The sequence below is a fragment of the Bombus terrestris genome, chromosome 3, assembly GCF_910591885.1.
Source record: "Bombus terrestris chromosome 3, iyBomTerr1.2, whole genome shotgun sequence".
In the NCBI taxonomy this organism is placed as follows: domain Eukaryota; kingdom Metazoa; phylum Arthropoda; class Insecta; order Hymenoptera; family Apidae; genus Bombus; species Bombus terrestris.
Genome location: NC_063271.1, coordinates 15075080 through 15096471, shown reverse-complemented (window position 1 = coordinate 15096471; position 21392 = coordinate 15075080). Strand labels below are relative to the sequence as shown.

At 36.6% G+C, this 21392-nt stretch overlaps 1 long non-coding RNA gene across 1 annotated transcript; it reads left to right on the top strand.

Annotated features, from left to right (window-relative positions):
- Positions 1-9418: 9418 nt before the first annotated feature.
- LOC125384668 lies at positions 9419-18769 on the top strand. Its single transcript, XR_007223309.1, has 3 exons — positions 9419-11509; positions 11585-11718; positions 12086-18769. It is a non-coding gene; the product is annotated as an uncharacterized LOC125384668 (long non-coding RNA).
- Positions 18770-21392: the final 2623 nt, after the last annotated feature.

Genomic DNA, 21392 nt, shown 5'->3' with positions numbered 1-21392 from the left:
TATTTGGGGGACTCAGTGGAAAACAGACAGCGACCGTTTTATAATTTTAGCAGAGAGCAAGTTGGAGGAAAAATTATTTTCACGGGAAATGCGGTATGAAATCGTAATTATCTTAACCGGGACTGGGATAACATGGTAAATGACAGCTGCTGTCAAGATCTGTCACGTATCTCCAAAGCTAAAGAGCCGAGTGTCATGGTACCACTACGTATTTGTTTCTTCTCAGCGTGAAAAAGATATAATAGGATTTTGTTCGGTGAAACGTGCATGCTATTATATTAGAAGATTGACGGATATACACCACATTGCAGGAACGAATTAATGATACAAAAGACGAAAATTTACACATATGCGGCATGTGGCTGTTTTCCACTGAGCGCATCATTTGTAGAAAGTTACCATTTACCGCAACTGTGTAGTGGTGGAAATCAAGCTGCGTTATTCCAACTTATGTTGCATTTATACTCACTGCTTGGTTCCCTAAAGAGTGAGGGTAATAATATATAATATTACCTATGTCCATCTGATGGAAATGTACTTTCCATGGTGAGAGAATCATCCAAATCGGTTAAGCAGTTTCTAAGATTACCTCGGATACGTACGATTACCTCTTCTCTCTTTATAACATTAGTATAGATAATGTATCTAAGTATTAATTTAAAACCACCTAATCATTTGAGTATTTTGAAAAATGTAACTAACAATATAATGATTAGAAAATCACAGTAATTTATGTATATCGAATACTAATTATGGCACTACGTACATATTCAAAAATATCGTTTATTAAAAGAGATATATTTAAGAAGAAACTGAAGAAATATATTTAAAAATATATTTAGGAGCGTATATAAAAAGTTACTATTAGGTATACTTTTAGAAAATTTAATAGTGTATCATGAGAATGTCGTAGAAATGGCAGAAATCCGATATCGAAAAACTATGGGTTTCATATTTTCATAAAACTGACATCAAATAATAGTAAGGTGGGGGTAACAAGGTAAGCAACCTGATATTCCATTACATTCCGTTTCCTATAGGTTGTACTTACAGAAAGCAGTAACGACGCGACGGGAGTCTATGCATGAAACCGAACACTTCCTGGCATCAAGAATGCCACTCTATATTCGGTATTACTAACAATAAGATATATATACGTCGACAGTAAAACTGTTCAGCCGAATACACAAAACGAAGATTCGTTCGAAAGGGAAACGACTCTCCTCTGAAACGTATTTACAAAATGTACAATAAGGTAATTATTATTCTCTTTCTTAAATACATACAATATATATTTTTGATATAATTAAAATTTATTTAATCTTATATGTATATTCGTATGTTACTGTATGTTACTTACACAGTGATTTTTAGACATATACATATGGATTTAAACATCGCTTGTCAAAGATTTCAGTCAACGAACTTTTACGAGCTACGTGGAAAAGTGTAGATAACATCATAACGATGGATTGGGTAAAGTTGTTGCGTTACTTCATTATTTATTTCATTACGCCACCTTTCAGTCCAAGAAGCTGTAATCATCGAAATGTGGATTTTTATCGTTGATCCGACTGGAGAAAAAGAAAGTGAACAACGATTGATTACTGCATTTAGTTAACCATGCAAATTGACGATGTCCCGATCTACCGTGTTATTACCGCCAATTCCAATAGTTTCTTTTGTATCGCAATTATGGTATACTGACTAGTTTCATCGAAATTAATCGGAGCTCGCCTCAAAGATCGCAATTGGTTCCGGCAGTTTTATACGAACTGGTTTGCTCTCTAGAAACTTGCGCAAGAACGTAAAATTACCTACATACCCATTTTATAATATGTCCTTGACCACACCTGTATTCATACAACTAAAGGCCTGCGCTATCAACAAAAAATGTAGTACATCTGTTGCACTCGTGAATAAATAAAAAAGATCATGCATAAAATTATTATTATGTACCTTAACTCGTCTGCTCTTAGATATCTACTATGTTTTTTTAACATACGCAAATATTAACATTTTTAAATCTTTTTTATCTATATCTCATGAAGAAAAACTTACAGCAAACTACACTTATTTATTTGTACTGTTTTTTGAGAATTATAAACAAAGTTCATTACACTCTTTATTGTAACTTTCTAGACCAGTCATTCGCGTATTGCTTCATATTATCTAAGTTAAGTCAAATTCTAAACAAATTGCAATATTTATCAATTGTTTCAAGATAGTATCTAATTGTATAAAAGACATTCGCTTTTTATATTGAAATATTTTATAAAATATGAAAGTTTTGCAACACAAAGTTAGTAGATTTTTGTAATAGATTAATGTGATTTATGCTCTAGTAAATTATCGAATTTGTTCTGCTTATAAATGCAGATCTTATTTTTAACCTATTTCGAAAATACGTCTGTATCGTTTCCATAATCAATAGATACATTGCATGAAAAGATGCACTAATAATACTTAAGAGTAATTAAGGAGTACTAGTATGTAATTAAGGTTTATTTTCGCGATTGTTGCCAATCATCTTCATCGTCAGATACACTTTTGTTAACTGTAAACAAAAATTTATATGCATATGCACTACGACATAATTGTACGAGTAAAATCAATACATACGTATAGACAATTATAATCTAAATGACGGTCCATAAATAACTGTTTCATCTTTTAATAATAATAGTTGGGAAACAAAAAAATTACAATGTTTTTTCCACATATGTAACATGATCCAAATATGTACGTGCAAGTAAACGACGTGAGCAGCACAATTAAAAATTATCGCAACGATGACAAAAAGAATCAGGAAATTGGACGGACGTATATGTAGACGTGCGGCTGTGATCGAACGTCGATAGATGAAAAGCGCGTACCGAGACCTTAACTGGTAGAACGTACACGAATCGGTACACGCGTCAGGACGCGACAACGTAGTTAACTACTTCCAGGAATGGTTTCTCGCTCGGTCTCGACACGCACTCAACGACCATATCGAAGTTCCATCTGTGGCTACCGTGCCACGCCGACGGACGTTTCGCCGATCGGCAATCTCTGCCGGATTATTATGCCTGTCCATCGGCTATGATCACCGCGAACACGCCGGTATGCCGACCTCATTAGCTGCTTCGAGTCCGGCTTAAGCCAATGAATAATGGGCCTCGACACAGTGCCGCTGTCATGCTTGCTCATATCTTTCTCGAAGGATTTATTGTCTTCCTTTATTGGCCGTTCGCTAAGCACGCTATATAATCCATGCTGTCAGCCGTTAAATTTTTACCGAGATGTCGCTTTCATTTTCAGAATCCCATATTCTGCTCTACCTAAATGGCCAACGAAATACATGCACACATTTATTATTACATACATAATACGAATTATTACGTACACAGTTGTTCACAAAATTTGGTGTATACTCGCGTAATATATGTAAGTATTTATAAACCACGACGTGATAGCATATAATAAATAACATACAAAATATTTTCATGAAAAAGTACAAATATCTCTTTATGATTTTTTATAATGTTTATTTTGATTGTAGAAATTAGTTATTGGAATTAAAGTACACAATGCAGATTGCAGTCAGTAAGTGCTTCTATAAAAAATAGCGAATCTTTCAATCTAACGAATCTATATTAATAATCGGTGATAAAATAAATACAGAGAGTCTATAGACTTTGATCGAATTGAACAAATTGGCTTGTTTTTACGATAGTACAATCATTCAAGCATTCGTTTCGTGATTGATCTACTGTTGTTTCTTTCGAATGCAACTCAGCATTACATTTGCGATATTATATTGGAATTCTACGTTATTTCAACAGTAACGTTTCTTGCAATACTTGTATAACAGATGTGATCATGAACTCGTATGGTTATTGTATATATTACATATTCTGAATCGATAGCAAAGTCATTTGAGATTATACTAGATTACAATTCTCATTAACCTCGAACCACATAAATCATAGATTAGATTATTCAGTTTAAGCTGTACGTATTGCAGTTAATCGGATGGTTGATTTGTTTAAAATCTCTTCGCAACAATAATACCTATATATAAAATCAATGATATTCATAACGCAACCAAAATGTTGATTGCTCAAATATCATTCAACTAAATATGAAACATTTAAAATAACTATAAGTGAAAAGAAAATCGAAATAAATATAACAAAAAATGAATACTATTTATATGCAAATTACATGTCGATATATCAATATAATATAGGTACTCGATTTAAATTCTTCATTCAACGAAGAACGGTAGATATATCTACCTATATAAAATAAAGTACGAAATTATAACGAAACATTATTGTTGAAGATTATTAAGAAGTACGAATTTTTGAGTATTATTAAAAATTTTAATTTCAAATTGCTATTTTACCAATCGAAAAATCATAAAGTTACAATAGTTATAACATCGAGATATAAAGTAAGGACATAGAAAACAGAACTAAAAAAACAAAACATTAACAGTATAATACAACAATATGTTACACTATGGTATATCTAGTGAGATTATTTATATTATTTATTTACCAGATTATACTTTAATCGTTTGCAATTTATTGTTAAATTATCTTAGTTAGTTGAAATTAACGAAATATCATTTTGTTTTAGAAACCCGTAAATTTTACTGAATTGAACTTATGTAATAAATAACAATTGCTGAGAATTTTACATCGCTAGTTGCGTGTTTTATATCGGTAAATTGGTGCACGGCGCTATTACCGTACTTTTTCGCGTAGCTGTAATATCGTATAACACATTCACAGAAGGTTTATTGCATTCTTCCAACAGTCGCGATCTTATTGCACGTCACCAATTGTCAAGAAAGGTATACCGGTTACGATGATCACGGTCATGCCGGTATTCCGGCCTCATTAGCTGTTCGGAACCTGGCTTAAGCCAATGAATAATGGGCTTCGTCCCAATGCTGCCGCCGCTGCTGCTCGTATTTTTCTGCGCGGACTTATTGCGCTAACCCGCCAAGTCACGATTATTTATACTGCCGGTTCAAGAACAGCTTTCTTGCTTTTTGTCAGCGAAATAGGTAGCATACATCAAGGCCCAGGAAGCCTTAGATTCCCGTAACGCATCGCGTTTAAGGGAAACTGTTCGTTGCAGTGGATGATGAAGCCACGAACAAACTTTTTTTATTTTTAATACGGAATCCCGTTATTCTCCAAGTCTATCAATACGATTGCCCTTTATGATATTCCATCGCGATTATGTTTACATCGTGTAGAGTAACTGATAAAAAACATTAAAAAATTTTGAAGGATTGAATGGCACACGGTGCAATATTTTATGTAAATGTTTATTTGATAAATGATATTTTATTTCTACTTTTCTATTTTAATACACTCGTATATTATGCAGTGTATAAAAGCTTACACGATTGTTTGACTCAGAGAATAAATGATGTCTTAAAAATGAGTATAACAAATTTTTTGAATATTACATTATCTAGAAAAATGATAAATGCATGGGCTATTAATATAACTGTAATGGAGTATATAAGGTACGAAAGAGTTATTTTATTCATGGTGCATGAATCCTAGAAAATACATTAATCATTAATAGCTTCCAAAGAAAATTTGAAGCGACCCATTTCCAGATTTGCTATTCAAGTTATCCACATTTTGAAATTATTAATAATCAAATATGCAATTCGCATAACTACAAATGCTCGTTAATAGTTCGCGTATAGTAGTTGAGCATCAATCTACGACGAAAGGTAATATTATTTATGAATAGCTATACATGATAGATGAGGTAGGTTCCGACAGACATATAACGGACGTAAAATATTGAGTAGTTCGTTTCATGGAATAGAGGATGTGAATTTTTCTTAGGCATTGATAAACGTCCGTGTAACATCTGTGAATTATGTTTTCACGGGTAGTCTGTTACGGTCTTTCCTTAATACTTTAGGAATGTGCGTTCGAAACACATAAATCGCACTCCGATGTGCTTGAAAGTACATTAGCAAATAAACGTTCTCACGATATTTCTCGGAAGAGGAATCTAGGTCTAGACTCTAAACGATAGATCAGGAACGTTCTGAATTATATCTCACTGTTTAACGCATTACTCAACCTTACGATAATCAATTTTGGACGTTTCACTGGAATAGCTGTGTTAATATTAATTACAGACGTCGATGAAATTTCAAATAGTATATTTCAGTATGTATGTTAGTATGTATACAGTATGTATACAATAGTATGTATATTTCAATTACGTTTAAAATCGGACATCGTTTGCAAAATATTGCGAAACAATATTAATAGCATACATCGTTGTGTACATTGCATTACGAAGCAAAGCATCGCGTAACACACACAGAATATTATTTAGACAGCATTTTGTCAACGTTGGCTATCTCATAGAGAACTATTGATTTCATACTTTCAGCGGTCCTTCATCATTTGAAGAGTTTAATGGCAGTCGTGAATAAGCCAAAGAGTCTCTTACCACTTCGATGAACAGACATGGCAGTCCCGAGAAATTACTTCTTTCACATTTCATTTCGTGCTCGTTCTTCTGGGTGATGTCCAAGATACCGCCCACGCTACGTCTATAAGAGCCGGCTGATATATCGCCTCGTTAATGTTTCGCTTCATCAGATGTTATGACTGAACATCCTTTACCCTGCCACTGGGTGGTCATTTCTGACTGCTCTTATTGCGAAACCCACTGTTATAAATTATAGGGAATGTCGGTCCCGCGTTCGTAAGTCGCGCGTTTCGTCTTTCTGGGTGCATAAACAGACAGCGTCCCTTCATGGTGCTGCGATCGAAGATTAATTTGCATCCTCGTAACGGCTTCATATCGATTTCGATCGTTGTTTCGGAGAGATAAATTGCACGACGGTTGTTTTCTATTTTTCTCCCGTGCATCGATACTCGTAATCTGTCTCCGATAATACATCTAGGAAAAATGACGCCGTGAAAAATTGATGCAAATTATAGTCTGTGCCGCTCGCGTTAATCTGTTATCGATAAAAAGCACGATCGATGGCTTCGCATTTAAGTGGCAAAGATAAAATATCGGCAAATACGTCGTTTTTATAAAATATTACGTACTGACGTCATGTGGAAAACGACCAAGCGCAACATTTAATTTTTAGATATAAATAGAGAGGTTTCAAGTTTCGTAGTTAGCATAGAATTTAAAAACGCTATTTACGAGCAGAACGTAAGAGAAGCGTTTACGTGTGTATAGATACGTTGAAGCGCGTTCGAAGCGAGACGTCAGCGTGACAAAACGTTAAACGGTTAATTTATTCAAAAGGCATCTTAATGAGAAAATTAATCACTGTCAAATTCAACTGGTTACATCGCTATTTATAGTCTACTGAATGCATGACATTTTTCGCAATTTAAATATCAAACGATTCAGCAGCATACACAAAATGCAAAGCTACTTTTACATACAATAGACAAACCTATGACGTTAAAAATCAATGTTTATATCACGACCGTACGTTGAAAAAGTATAAATCTCTCGCTCACGAAAGGTTACAAATTATTATAGAAAATTTTAAAATATTCCACTTTGCATGTATTTGTTACATTCGCTTAATTTCTGATGCAAACAAAAATAAGGAAATATGTAGGTATACCTATAATAAATGCGACTTGTTAAAAAAAATTGCATTTATACTGAAACATTACGTGATAAATGTTATTTCGTGTCTTGAGCTATCATCCTTTCCATCCAATTTCCTATTCATTCCCTGAACTTGACAGTCAATCTATGCGTATTACGAAGGGTTCGTCGTAGACGATGTATTCGAGGGTGAATGCCTTTCCGTGCGCGAATGCACGATATACATAAGAAAATGTCTGTATGCACATACACATTTACGTGCACGAAAAATAGCGTGGGCCACGATCTCTGTAAAAGCGTCGCCGTTTAGATAATAACGCGCATTTTATCTCCCTCATAAAACCTAATTTATAGCCGCATCCAAGTCTATAGGCGTGTACGAACGGCCGTCGGGAATAGGAAGAGCTCTGACAGAGACAGTGCCGTAATTCTCAAGGTAGCAACTCCACAAACTTTACTTCATCAGAAACAATATCATCGCTCTTAGAATTTTTCATGTCACAATTTTACATTGTTTTAACCGCGAACTGAATTTTCGATTATACGCTGCAACGAAAAACCTTTACAATTTATAATACATTGGTAAAAAGATTTTTCTTTCTTATACATTTCGACATATTCCAATTTCATAATTTTTATCGGTAGTATAAATAAAAGGTACGAATAATAAAATTTTCATAACCAAAGTATATCAGGATACTTGATTAGATTAAAAAGTGTCATAAATATTTTAAAGCTTCATTCAACGTTATATTGAGATAAAACGTTAATTAAATTATCGCTTGCTTAAATTATTCAAAGGAAAAACTTGCGGTTCTTGAGAAACTTGTAGCAGGATTCGTTAGTTACGGCACTGGAGGGGTTGCATCAGAGCGAAGGTTGCTGAAAGTGAATAGGCCGGTAATATTATATCGGTGTTGAAACGTCTCCCTTCGGCATTTAGGTGACGAAAAATATGAGCGTCACGCGTGTGTATGCCCGCGCGCGCGCTTTCGCGACGGCTGAATGCAGTTACCGACGATAAACTGCATACGTGTTTACCGTATAATCTCCGACGGACGGCTATAAATCCGTGATTTACTCTCATTACTGGGCCTTTGAGTGTTACGACTTGTGCTTACGATACACAACCGTCCGGATAGTTTAATTTATTCATTTAGGTCCGCGCTTTTCTGTCGTGCCATGTTCCACTTTACTGGTCGTACAAAAGTTGTCCGACGACACACGCGTGACAATAATGAGACGTATCGTTGCTCCCTCCGAAACACCTTACTAATTGAACGTCAGATTTTATGAATTCACCCAATCGAAGTGTCATCTTAATAGAAACATGTAGCAATTACAAAACAAAAACAGAAAGAACCGTTTAGATGGAATCAAATAGCTCGTAACTCGTCTCACAATAATTTGTTATATTGAAACAGTAGGTATTATTGGTTGAAGCATCGATAGAAAAGTATAACGACACTTGTGATTTTATGCGGAAACCGCTAGAAATTTGAAAAAAAAAAACAAACACCATTTTTGTGAACTTATTAAAAAACTGTTTTCTCTTGGGTTACAATGATTTCGAAATATTCTATAAAGCTCAACATTTTCAACAGCTTCTTCCTATACGTAGAAGTTTCAAGTTATATGCAAAATATAACTATATGATTGGTAGTACGTTATGTTAATCCGGTTGCGCACCGCGTCGTGAGACGGCCAGCCAACATTGTTTATATTAATAAAGATAAGGGGATTCGCAAGGCTTCATGGCGCCGGATTAATATTACTACATACTAACTACTAAGGCCGAGCAGCGAAATATTTTTACGTATAACTAGGAAGTTAAGGCCAACCGCTATTATATGTATAGGAAAAAATTGTACAAAATGTTGAGCTTTACGACATATTTTAAAATCATACAAAGCAAGATTTCCAACAAGTTCACCAAAATGGTTATTTTTCTCCGATTTTCTGCGGTTTCCGTGCAATAATACTAGCGTCGTTACGTTTCTCTATTGGTGCTCTAACGAATGACATTCTTTTCACGAGGATTCATCGACTTCCATAAGGTGAAACGTATTCGATATTTAATATTTAAATTTAATTACTTTTGAATTTATCGTCCGTGTCTGGCGATCAGAAATTCCTTTAAAAGTGTGCCTGATCACGCGGATATAAATTCTAGTATCTGTACGGAAAACTAGAAACAAGCATGCGGTTAAAGAACTGGGAACTTTGAAATAATTGAAACCGCATTCATGAGATACTCTAGGTAGGTAGGTTTGTCCGTGTCGAGAAATCAATGCAAATACAACGAATTTCATGGCACCACGTGTCAAGAGTAACGAGTGTAGAGTGCGGACGCGCTGGACGAGTATAAGCGTAGAAGAGGAACGTTAGGGTGAAAGCAATGTTGGAAGGATTGCAGCAGAAGAGGGTATAAGGTAACATACATCACGTTCCCAGTTTATGGTCCGATACGCTCCTAGGAATTGGCACCCGTGCTGAGCTTTCCCGCAAATGTAAGGAACGTAGGGGTACGAAGCAACGAGATACGAGGCGTTATGGCTCTTCCTGGCTCGTAACCTCTGGTCATAAAGCTACTGCACGCTAAAATATTGTCCGCCGCCACGTCTCCACGCCTACGCGTCTATCCGTCGATCTATCTTAATGCTATTATCGTAATTTATTAGTGGAGTTCCCGGAGAATGAATCGATCCATCGTAGCCGCCCCAAAAACGGATCACGGATAATCTAAGACGATCACGTTCGTAATGAGACTATTAAATAAAAGCGATACCAACTCAAATTAGTTCACATCCGTTTAAAACTACTATTCGAATATCGTATTTTTGTAAGGAAGGATGGTTATTATCAATCACGTAGAATGCAATACAGAACCACATGAAATATAATACAAAAACAAGTTACGTATTTTCACTATCTCTAATTATAGAATCTTCTCTCGGTCATTTTAGTTACTTTAGTTGCGCTCTTTATCTCTTATCGATTAATTAATAAATACACGAGATCAAATTAATATTTAAGATTCAAAATGCTTAAGCAGAACGGAGATTTATAATAAGCCGACATTTAGCAAAGTAGTATACGGAGATCTATATATAGAATTAATAAAACTGTTAACTTAATAAAACTCATTAATAACTGTTAATAGTTGTTTTTATAAAACGAAATATTCGTCTTGGCAACTTAAACTATGCAAGAAGGATGTTCATCAAATATATCCACAAGGACAAAAAACGGAGACTGCGCAAAAGACACTTAAATAATATAGTGTTTCGTATTTCGAAGAAGATATAAGTAAGAATGACAACTTTGTGGAAGAAACATTGTGCCAATTGAAGTCCTCATTCTCACACTCAGGATTTATAATCAACCGTACAAATTTAGTGATGGTATTATTTGATCTCTGCATTGTCGCTAACAATCTGCGTCGTAATAAATCATTTCCTCGACATTGATTGAAAGCTTAATTGCGCAAAAGACTGGCAAGTCTTAAAATTTTTAAACGATCCAATTATCGAACTGTCCAACTTGTTCAAATGCATTTAGTTTTACAATTTATAATTTCAAATTATAAATAATATTACGAAAATATTTTTACTGGCGCAATTAATTAGAAATGAACAAATAGTATTTTTTAAATATTTTCAAAATGGATAGGCGATTTTTAAACGGTTTGAAGAAATATATATATATCACAATTGCTCAAGGCGTACACCAAAGCAAGACTGCGATTTAAGGTGATGCGCATCCGCGAACGTACTTACACACATTCATAGACACGCTTACACACGTACGATATTATTATCTCGTGATTCATAGCGCGCATTCATAAATGTTCCCAAGCTGTATAACGGCACGGTACACAGCGGTATGTATCGATTAACGTCGCTTCCCGACGGGATTTACAGCCGGTGACTAAATTATTTAAAGTCTTCATTTGTAGCGCGACGGATGGACGGACACGACCTGGCGACCACGTATCCAGTTCTTCTTCGGGCGACCTGGTACAATCGCTGACAAAAGTTCATTATATCTTCGACCTCGACCAAAGCCCCGTTGATGCACGTATATACAATGGTATGTCATAAAGCGGACGTTCACTCTTCTCTTTCTCCGCGTTAAATCGAATGTGTAACACAGTTTTCGTGATAAGGCGGTCGTTCGTGACATGAAAGTTTTAACACGCTCGATAGTTAGTATTTCTTATATTAAAACCTCGTTTCTAGCGACATTATTTGTAATGATCTTATGATATCGCTATCGGCACAACATAAAATATTAATTCTGCTGTAGGTATAAGTGCTTATCTCTTTGATGATATTTTTATCCTTCACGATCATGATAATATACACTAGGAAATATGTTACTAAGTTAGAATCATTCGGATCACTTCTGCTTACATTTACAAGAATTTAACTTGATCGTATCTTCTTCTACTTTTTAGTTCGCTTCGTTTCAGTTCGGAGTTACTATTGTTGCATTTTCAAGACGTAAGCGTTTTACACGAAGGTGGTAGTCCACGGTAGGACATGAAACAATAGAAAATAAAACACGACAACGACACGACACGACAACGAAAATTAAATTTAAGATGTAAGACACCGTTGTATGAATTTTTGTAATATAGTAAATTATTTAAAAAAATTGTTGAATATTTGATCGTTAACGAAAAAAATGTGTTCAATTTCTGGTTGCCGGTAAACTTTTGCACATGAGTATACGCAAGAAAGATTGCCGGATTGTGTGGCGTGCCGCGGCTGCCACCGTCCGCGCCACGAACGTCCAAATGCTCCAGAGAAGAAGAAAGGGAAACAGAGAAGTAGGAGAGAAACCGATCGGTCAAGAAAGAAATAAAGACGAAAAGCTAAATAGAAAAGAAAGAAGAGAGAAGAGAAGAGAAGGGAAAAGAAGGGAAAAGAAGGGTACAGAAGGGACGAGAAGAGAAGAGAAGAGAAGAGAAGAGAAGAGAACAGTGTTGCAGGCGTCCATGGAAGGCACGTCGTGCAGAACGTCGGCGAACTCGTGTGTGTTCCGTGTTCCGAATGCACGGAACAAGCGCTGCTTGTCCGCGGCCACCTGAGTTATGATCGCTCTGTGCCCACCCTGGCTGCTCGGCTGGCTGCTTGGCTGCCTACCTCCTTGCTTCCCTAACTGCCCTCTTCTTCTTCACCCTTCTACTTTCACAGCGGCCATCTTGACTCCAGGAACCGGTTAGCTCCTCCGACTTGGTATATTCCACACGGTGAGTTTTACGGACACATATAAACACCGAATGAACAGTGTTCGGAGACATCAGCGACTGTAGCGCCCTCGGAAGTCCATCCGAGTCTACTCGACGTTAATGGCTCGTGTGGCGCGAGTTCCTTTGTACTGTTTAATAACGTCGTTATATTACCAAGCACGGTCGTCCGGCAGAATTGATTTTTAAATCCACTCGTTTCAAAGCACCGCCCCGATTCGCTTGCCTTTGTCGATGCTTTGAAACATCGATGCATAGATGCGTTAGTTATCGATAGTTGTTCTCCATGCTCGTTTGAAGGATCAAAGCGCGACCGCGATTATCGTTGCGTTGAGCTGGAGAAATTTTAAAGATATTACAAAAGAAGAAAAACCACGGATTGTTTCTCGCGAAACGCGTGAACCAGGAGATAACATGCTTTAATATTCACCTTCGCGCACGTCTCGATAGCTGTGTAAGATTTATCTTTCATTAGTAAGTCATTTGCATTGAATAGACACGTTATGGGTTAACGGGTGTCTCGTTAATTGTTTGTTCCTGTTCCTTGTCTAACTGCTGACGCCGATACTGGCGTGGTCTGACGCTTTGACAAGGTACACCGTAGATATTACAGCGGTTTGTAGTATAGCATATCAAATTGCGGTATGCGAAAAGGTGTAAGAGAGCCAACCGCAGCCCACGGCAACGAGGCGTGGTCGCCGCAATTACCTCGATAGAGTTACAAGACTTGTTTTATGCTCTCGCACAAATTTATTAGCCCCATTCGCGTCAGTTTAATTACGAATAAGATCCGCTGTGATTCTTTCTCTTTTTCCTCCTTCTCTTTTTCCTAGAGGAAACGTACAGACGTTACAGCTACCTCTTCATGAGGATCGGGAACTTCATTCGGGACCAGTGCATCTATACGTGTTACTACACGTACGAAAATCCCAATGAATTATACTTACACAGAGGCGCGCTTGATATCAATCGCGTTCATTTTATACTAGACGCATTCCTTGAAACTCCTGCGGTAATTAGTTTTACCGCTAAACGCTTAGCGGAACCCGAGAGGCTGCTAACTGCTTTCCACCTACGCAACACCGCTTCGCTTCTTCCCTTCTCTACACCTATTTTCTCTCTTTCTCTCTCTTTGCTCTTTCCGTCCTCATCATCGTTATTCCGCTCGCTTTTTCTCCCTTTACTCCCTTGAATCTAGGTACCGCCTCGTCGACTCTCTCGCTTCGCCGCTAACAGTGAGCAATTAAGCGGAGCAAAGCCAAGGAATATGTATTATGAAATTAATTATATCGTGATATTGGAGTTGCGAGCTGGCGTGCAAGGTGTAGATAAGCATTTAAATTGACACATTCCTGATGTATCTTAGGCTGTGCGGATATCGCGTTTACGATAAACATTGATTTTATTACTGCTTCGACTGTATGCTGCAGCAGCAATAGCTTCTACAGCCACACATGCAAATAAGCATTTTATATTTTGTATTTGCTAAGTTAATTATTTTGAGTTCCATGCACGATTCTTCTTAATATCTTTCACCTGCGTTTGCATATTATTTACAAATTACATGTAGACACTTTCTCCTAATTCCTGTTACCGTAAGGATTAATAAAAAAAAAAGTAACATTGAAAATATTGCGTCGCAAAGTTAGATCAAGATAAATTTTCATAAATATCGCTATCGTTAAAAAATTATACTTTCTATGGAAATAAGTCATGGAAAAAATATTGGAAATAACGCGTGTCCTGTTTGTACTCGTAAACGGAGATTCGTTAAAGGAAAGAAGAAACAGCGAAGAATGTCAGTAAGCGTGGCGCTCGACATCGAATCGCAGCCCCTCCACAAACGTGGAAGACAAATCGGCCCCGGTGGGTGCAAACGTCGTAATTATCGGAGGCGGTAATCTCTCGACGTGGAAGTGGAGGATGAGGAGAAGGAAGAAGAAGAGGCGCTCAGTGAAAACTGCGTGACAGAGTGGCTCGGCCTGTTCACCCTTGGCGTCCTCCGAGTTGGCGTACCCTTTTGCCCGGAGTGTCGGCCATACATTACCGCCGTTAGAGCCCGCCAGCACTATATTATTCCCTGACACGGCGTGGCGTGGCGTGCCGTAGTATGGTGCGGTGTGGTATGGCATGGCGTACTGTAAAACGACGCGGCGTGAGCAGAAGAGAAACGGAGAAAGTGAAAGAGAGAAGTTCGGGAAGGGGAAGGGGAAGGAGAGAGAGAGAGAGAGAGAGAGAAGCGGAAGAAGGAGGCGCAAAGAGGATAGGGATACAACAGAACGGTTGGGGTAGGAAGGGTGAAAGGCGAGAGAATACGAAAAGAGAAAACAAGAGTAAGAAGGAGAGGAGCGGGGAGAGAAAAAGGGAGAAAGAGACGCGGAAGAATTGGAGGGAGATAGAAAACCGGTACACTCGACTGCTGATAAACTACCCTCTGCGCTCACTTCGCAGGTATAATAAAATTATATCTGGTCGGCTGTATCGCGATTCTGGCTGCGAGCGGCGAGGTCGGCACAAAGTTGCCGCCTGCGCGCCTACGGCGGCCGTGATAAATAACGTTACGCAGGCCGAGAAGCGGCGGGCTGCATAAGCATGGCCCTGATTCCACGTCGCGGCACTTCTCGAGTCACGGCCACGCCATGGTAAGCCGCACCGTGGCCACGCCGCACCGCGCCGTGCCACTACCGCGGCTGCGGCCAGCACGCGGACACAGACGTGTACCGGTGTACCACCATCGCTTTCAGAACTGCTGCCGCCGCCGCTGCTGTTGCTGTTCCTGTTGCTGTTGCTAGACTATAGCTGGATTTCGAACGTGCATACAATCACAATCTTTCTACAAGATCCTAACACCTTTCCTATGTGTAGCTCAAAGCACGTGGAACGTCCATTTCGCTTCGTTATACGCTCTGGCAAACGAGCGAACACGCCAAAGCCAAAATCAACGCTAGAGGTTGAGCGCTGTGCACTTCTGTGCGCTTCACTCAACTCGTTCGTAAATTATAAGTCTTGGGGACATGGTTCGGCTTGAAATACTGGTACTGACACGCGCAGTGGGACGCGGATGCATAAACGCGCCGACGAACTGGAAAACGACGCAGCGGCTTTCGAACAGGGACGTCCGGAACGTTCGTTCCAGTTAGCGCGGAACGTCGTATATGCGACGTGAATACGACATCGCGTGACAGTCCACTCGTACACTCCGCTTCGTCGACTTTATCGGACGCGATACCGTGATTCAGGCATTCGACGATGGTATCATCGCACGCCTGCCGCTTCGAGCAGGTGAATTTATTCCTTTTTCAAACTGACTTTAACATGACCGCCATTCTAGATCGATCTTTGTTATATTTCTTCCACCCGATATTTACGAGTCTTTGAAACGTATCTAAAAATATATGTGTAACTACATATTTTCATACTTTAATCGATCAATAAAGCTCCTTTCTCACAAACCTTAAGTATTTTAAGGTTTAAATCGAGTAAATGACAAGGAAAATTGACGTGTTTAAAATTTTCTATTTAAACTGACATGACATATTGCTGGAAAACTGCCAAAGAATCATCCCACTCATCAGCATTTAAAGTACGTTGAAGATGCATTGCCAAACGTGCCAGTGATTAACAGATGCCGCAGTTGTTAGCAACTACCAAATAAATCGAGGCTTATCACGGATTACATCTCCCCGAGGGGCTCTTACTTCCTACGATGAAACTAGGATCTATACTTGGATGCCAGATTTCGAATATTATACCTAGCCTGCCACTTCCCGCTGTCATGGCTTATGTCACCCTGTCTTTTCTTTACCTGTCAGGTAGAAAGACACAATCTGTTCCCTAATGGGAAAACTCCTTTGCTAGAATAAAAGGGACCTTATTTTCGTAGGATTGATATCAAGCAAATATATTATATTGTAAAATTAGTAATATCTCTAAGGAATGTTATAGATCCTATATCAACAATAAACAGCGAATAATCCTTCGCATTAAGAGAATTTTCTGTGCATAATTCCGAAAATATTTTTAAGGTGATATTATATTTATAGCAGTGAGTTTGGAAAAAATACACATCAGAACAAGCTTAACACAGTCATTTCGAAAATTCTTCTGTCAAACATACCAAGTAAAATGGCAGGCTAAAAGAGACTCGTGAATGCAATATGTATTACGCGCATGAAGATAATATAGAGCCTCAGGGAGGTGGTGGCTGACTGAGTTTATTTCAAAAGACAACAATAGAATGCATCGGTAGAGCGTATTGTATGCAGGAGGGCGTGGTATGGTTTACAATACCTGCTGCATTATGTATCTCATGCCCGTGGTTATCTCTGTGTGTTGTAATCCTAAACAACCATCTATACACGCACTTCATGAGGTAGCTACAGTTCTAACAACAGTATGATTCACTTATAGATGGCCCAAATCATTTTTTAAAATTATTTACTCACTATTCTATCGAATATTGATACTATTGACGAAGTCACTTGAATTATTCCTTGATAAGTTTCGAATAATAAATTTTATATGGAGGAATATTTACTAGAGCGTATTAGATTTTGTCCATAGAATTAAATTCTTCATTTTGAAGTGAGATATGAGGCAGATATAAAAAGTGTTCATATTTTTTATAGTATTAGAATTTCTATAAATGTCTATAAAATTTCTATACACTTTCGATAAATATTTGCGAAAGTGTACCAAAGTGTACCAGGCTTTACCAAGCGTAAAATAAAAGCGTTCGCTGAATTTATTTACATTCATTTCTTCTAACTTTTAGGATTATTTCCTTTCATGTTAAAACTCATGAAAAAAGGTAAATTATCAGTCATAGGATAAAGGAGCGATAAAACGACAAACGCGACTGCAGATTAATATGTATAATGTATAGTGCCCAATTGTATGATAGTTTAAAAGATTCAAATCTAAATGACCGTGTTATAAATGTTACCATAAAACAACTGGACAGATTCAAGCTTATACTCGATACTGAGCAAAAGAATGAACTAAAGGAATACTTCGACGGAGAAAAGCTACTTTTTACATAACTTTTGTCTTAGATTTAAGGCTTTTAATATTGCGAATATAATTCGAGAAAAAATCATATTCCTAATTATAACTTTGGTGTGAGTTAATATATGTTGCATTAATCACTACAGCTCATTAATCACTATTTAATAAGTTTTGTGGAATTTACCCGGAAAAGCGTTACCCGCTAATGTCCGCTGTAAGAAGATACGTTATAATTGCATGGTACTGTTTGTAGTTATTAGAAAGAAAAATAGTAAATATAAATGTTAAGTCAGACTGCTAGTTGATTTCGTTCTTTCATAATGGTATAAAAACATCACTTTCCTGGTGTGAAATAGGTAATATTTTATTTTCTTAATAGTCGCACATTTAGTCATATAAAAAATGCAGCAAAACGAGCAACAAATAATCTTAATGACGCTAAGTAAGCTGTAATAGAAAGGAGGATAGAAGCCAGAAAAACGGTGCTTTGAGAAGCATCAGAAAGGAAGAAAATGGGTGTATAAATCTGGAGAGTCGGGAACATCGTCTAGCAGCTGGTTTCCGTCACTCATGCGGTTCCTTTGATCTTCCACGCGTCTACCCCGCACTTAGGCGCGTTTTCTAACTTAATTTCAACTCGGTTGCACGCCTAACACTGCTCTCAGTTGCAGTTTGTTTCCGTTGCGGCAGAATGTCAAAGACACTGAGATTTCGGAATTCATCCCATCTCGTTTGCTCGATGACAAAGGCGAACTACTATGGCTTACGTTACACTTTCATTTCTCCTCTAATTAAGGCTCTTTAAGGTTTATTACAAACTTTACCGTACATGTAATGTTTAACGCTAGTTACAAATATTCCAAAAAATGTAAGATAGATATAGAAAAGAAAATGAAAATAAAAATAAAAATGAAATAAATTTGTTACATGTATGTAGACGTAGTCTATAGTCTATTACGACTATATGTACATATATTAAATCTATTTTAGGCTTAAACTTTTCGTAACTTGTATTTTTACTTGTCGTATATAACATTTATTCTTCCTCTCTTTCTCTCTTTCTTTCGTGTTGAATTTCTCTATTCCCTGTATTAACTTTTTATTATTTATTTAAATTTATTTTCTTTAATTAAAAATTATTTAAAAATTATTTTTAAATTTATTTATATAATCTAAACTAATAATTTGAACAATGAAAATAATAATAATAGTAATGATAATAACGACATATTGTCGTAGACTGTTTGCTTTCTGTAACAGGAATTGTACGCAATACAAAAGAGATATTTCTACCTATCGTTGATGTGAATAATGTTCGTTGTATATAATTTGGATGGTTTTCGTAACAAGAAAGTAAATATGAACGACATCGAATAAAGCTAATGGACACGTTTAAAAATCGAAGGTATGCACTACCGTCCCTCTTAATTAAGTCTCTTAGTCCTCAAATATAGAACGTCTGTTGGCAACGTCGTGAAACGCTTTGTAATGTCGCTGACGTCCGAGAAGACACAAAACACGCCGAACACAGGCGTGCCATTTGTCATTCCTACAATTAAGGTCGAATTTGTGACAACCACTTAACGGAATAATGCATCAGAAGACTGGTTTTTGGCTCCTCTTAATAGTCCAAAGACACACCGTAGAATGTTAATGCACAAGGACTTCTTTGACGTTTGGCTCGAACGAAACGAGTTCCAATTCTCACGAATATTCAATAAGTATGTCACTATTATACGTATATCGTACTATTATACACATTCTCTCCCCAATTATAAAGTTGTATGAACTTGTATTGAGTCTTTTGACGAAACCGTCAGTTGCTTATATAAAAACCAGTTTAACGTATGGTATCGAAAAGAGCTGACAGTAATAAATTAGAATAGTAAATTGTATTTACTTCTTGCACAGTAATTTCGAGGAAATCTTTTTTAATGAAAGTAGATAATCGTATTTGCAACACATGGGAAAATTAAATAAAGAATATAAGCGAAACGAATGGAAAGTATATTCTTTTTACAAAGCATCGAGTAAAGAATCTGGACGCAGAATACAAAAATATAACGCAGTGGAATTTCAATAACTCGAATTTCAAAGGAAAAGCTAATATTTTCAAGCTTTTAAATTTTTTTGTTTTATCGAGCTTTTCGAGTAAGAGAAGTTTCACAAACGAAAATAACTCACACATGTATGTACTTGCACGTATGTACATTGTACATATATGCTAGCATAAGGGCCAACATCATGGTGGGTACAAGTTGAAACATAAGTTGCTTGTTTTTCTTATTTCAGTTTTCCTGTAAACGTTGTACATGTAACATGTATATTACATATTATTTCGTGTTGTAGTAGAGGCAGCAGTGATCAAACTCAGACTAACAGAAGTTAAAGCTTTTGGAATTCGAATTATAAAAATAAAGTACATATGTACACGTGACAGATAATTTTTTAAGGTAACTTGGTAAATGAACGTCATAAAGTTTCGAAAACCAAGAGAACAATCAAAGTGAGGCAATAGAGCGAACATTGGAATCCTATTCGTTCGAACAAAAAACCAGTCGATTATCATAATACGTTCTGCTAACGTGAATTTCACGTAAGTCTGTACTGGCGGAAGTGGAGTCACGTTCTGTAACGTTACAATGGTTCGTAAATAAGTTCGGATTCCAGTAAAACCCCCATTCACCCGAAACGAACAGTGTGATCGTGTCACGTGTTAGCGAGATAAACGGTTCAGTTAACCGTTGGATACAAATCCGAGAAATCTCGATTCCAACTTGATAAAGGACAAATCTTTTCAGTTCGGCGATCAGCGATTTATAGTAGATTAACTTTTATATGTTCCAAACATATCATTTTTCTAATTCCCTCTATAACTTTACATGTGCTAAAACTTTGATAAAAGCTTTATTACAGATCAATAGCTTAAAGATTAGTCGTGTACAATTAATGTGATTTTAATAATTATACTTCTTGTTTTAATTCATAGGGTAGTTTACTTTGATATTCAACTCCAGAGTAGTTTATTTAGAACACAATTGTTAATCAAACATTTATAGTCTAATGGTATAATTGAATTGCTTTTTGGATTATTTATATCAGGAAAAATAATAAATTAAATTTTTTTAAATATTAAGTTGACATCAGATTATATACGAAAATGTTATGAAATAGGAACATTTCAAATATAAAATAATAACAAATTAATGATGGAATTCTTATACCGATACATATCAGACATCCCTTTATAGAAAATGTTGTTTTATATTTAAAAAAAATGAATTCTTTTTACATTTTCCAACAAGGTATCTTTCCTTGTTTTCTGAAGATACATTTTGTTAAGGCAACATTACAAATGCATATAAATCAGATAAGATAGGATATATATAAATACAAAAATAAATACTTAGCTGTAATAAAATATAAAGCACATCTTGAACAAAAAATAGAAATTTATTTTCAAATTATATATATATAATATATATATATAATAATTATTATTATT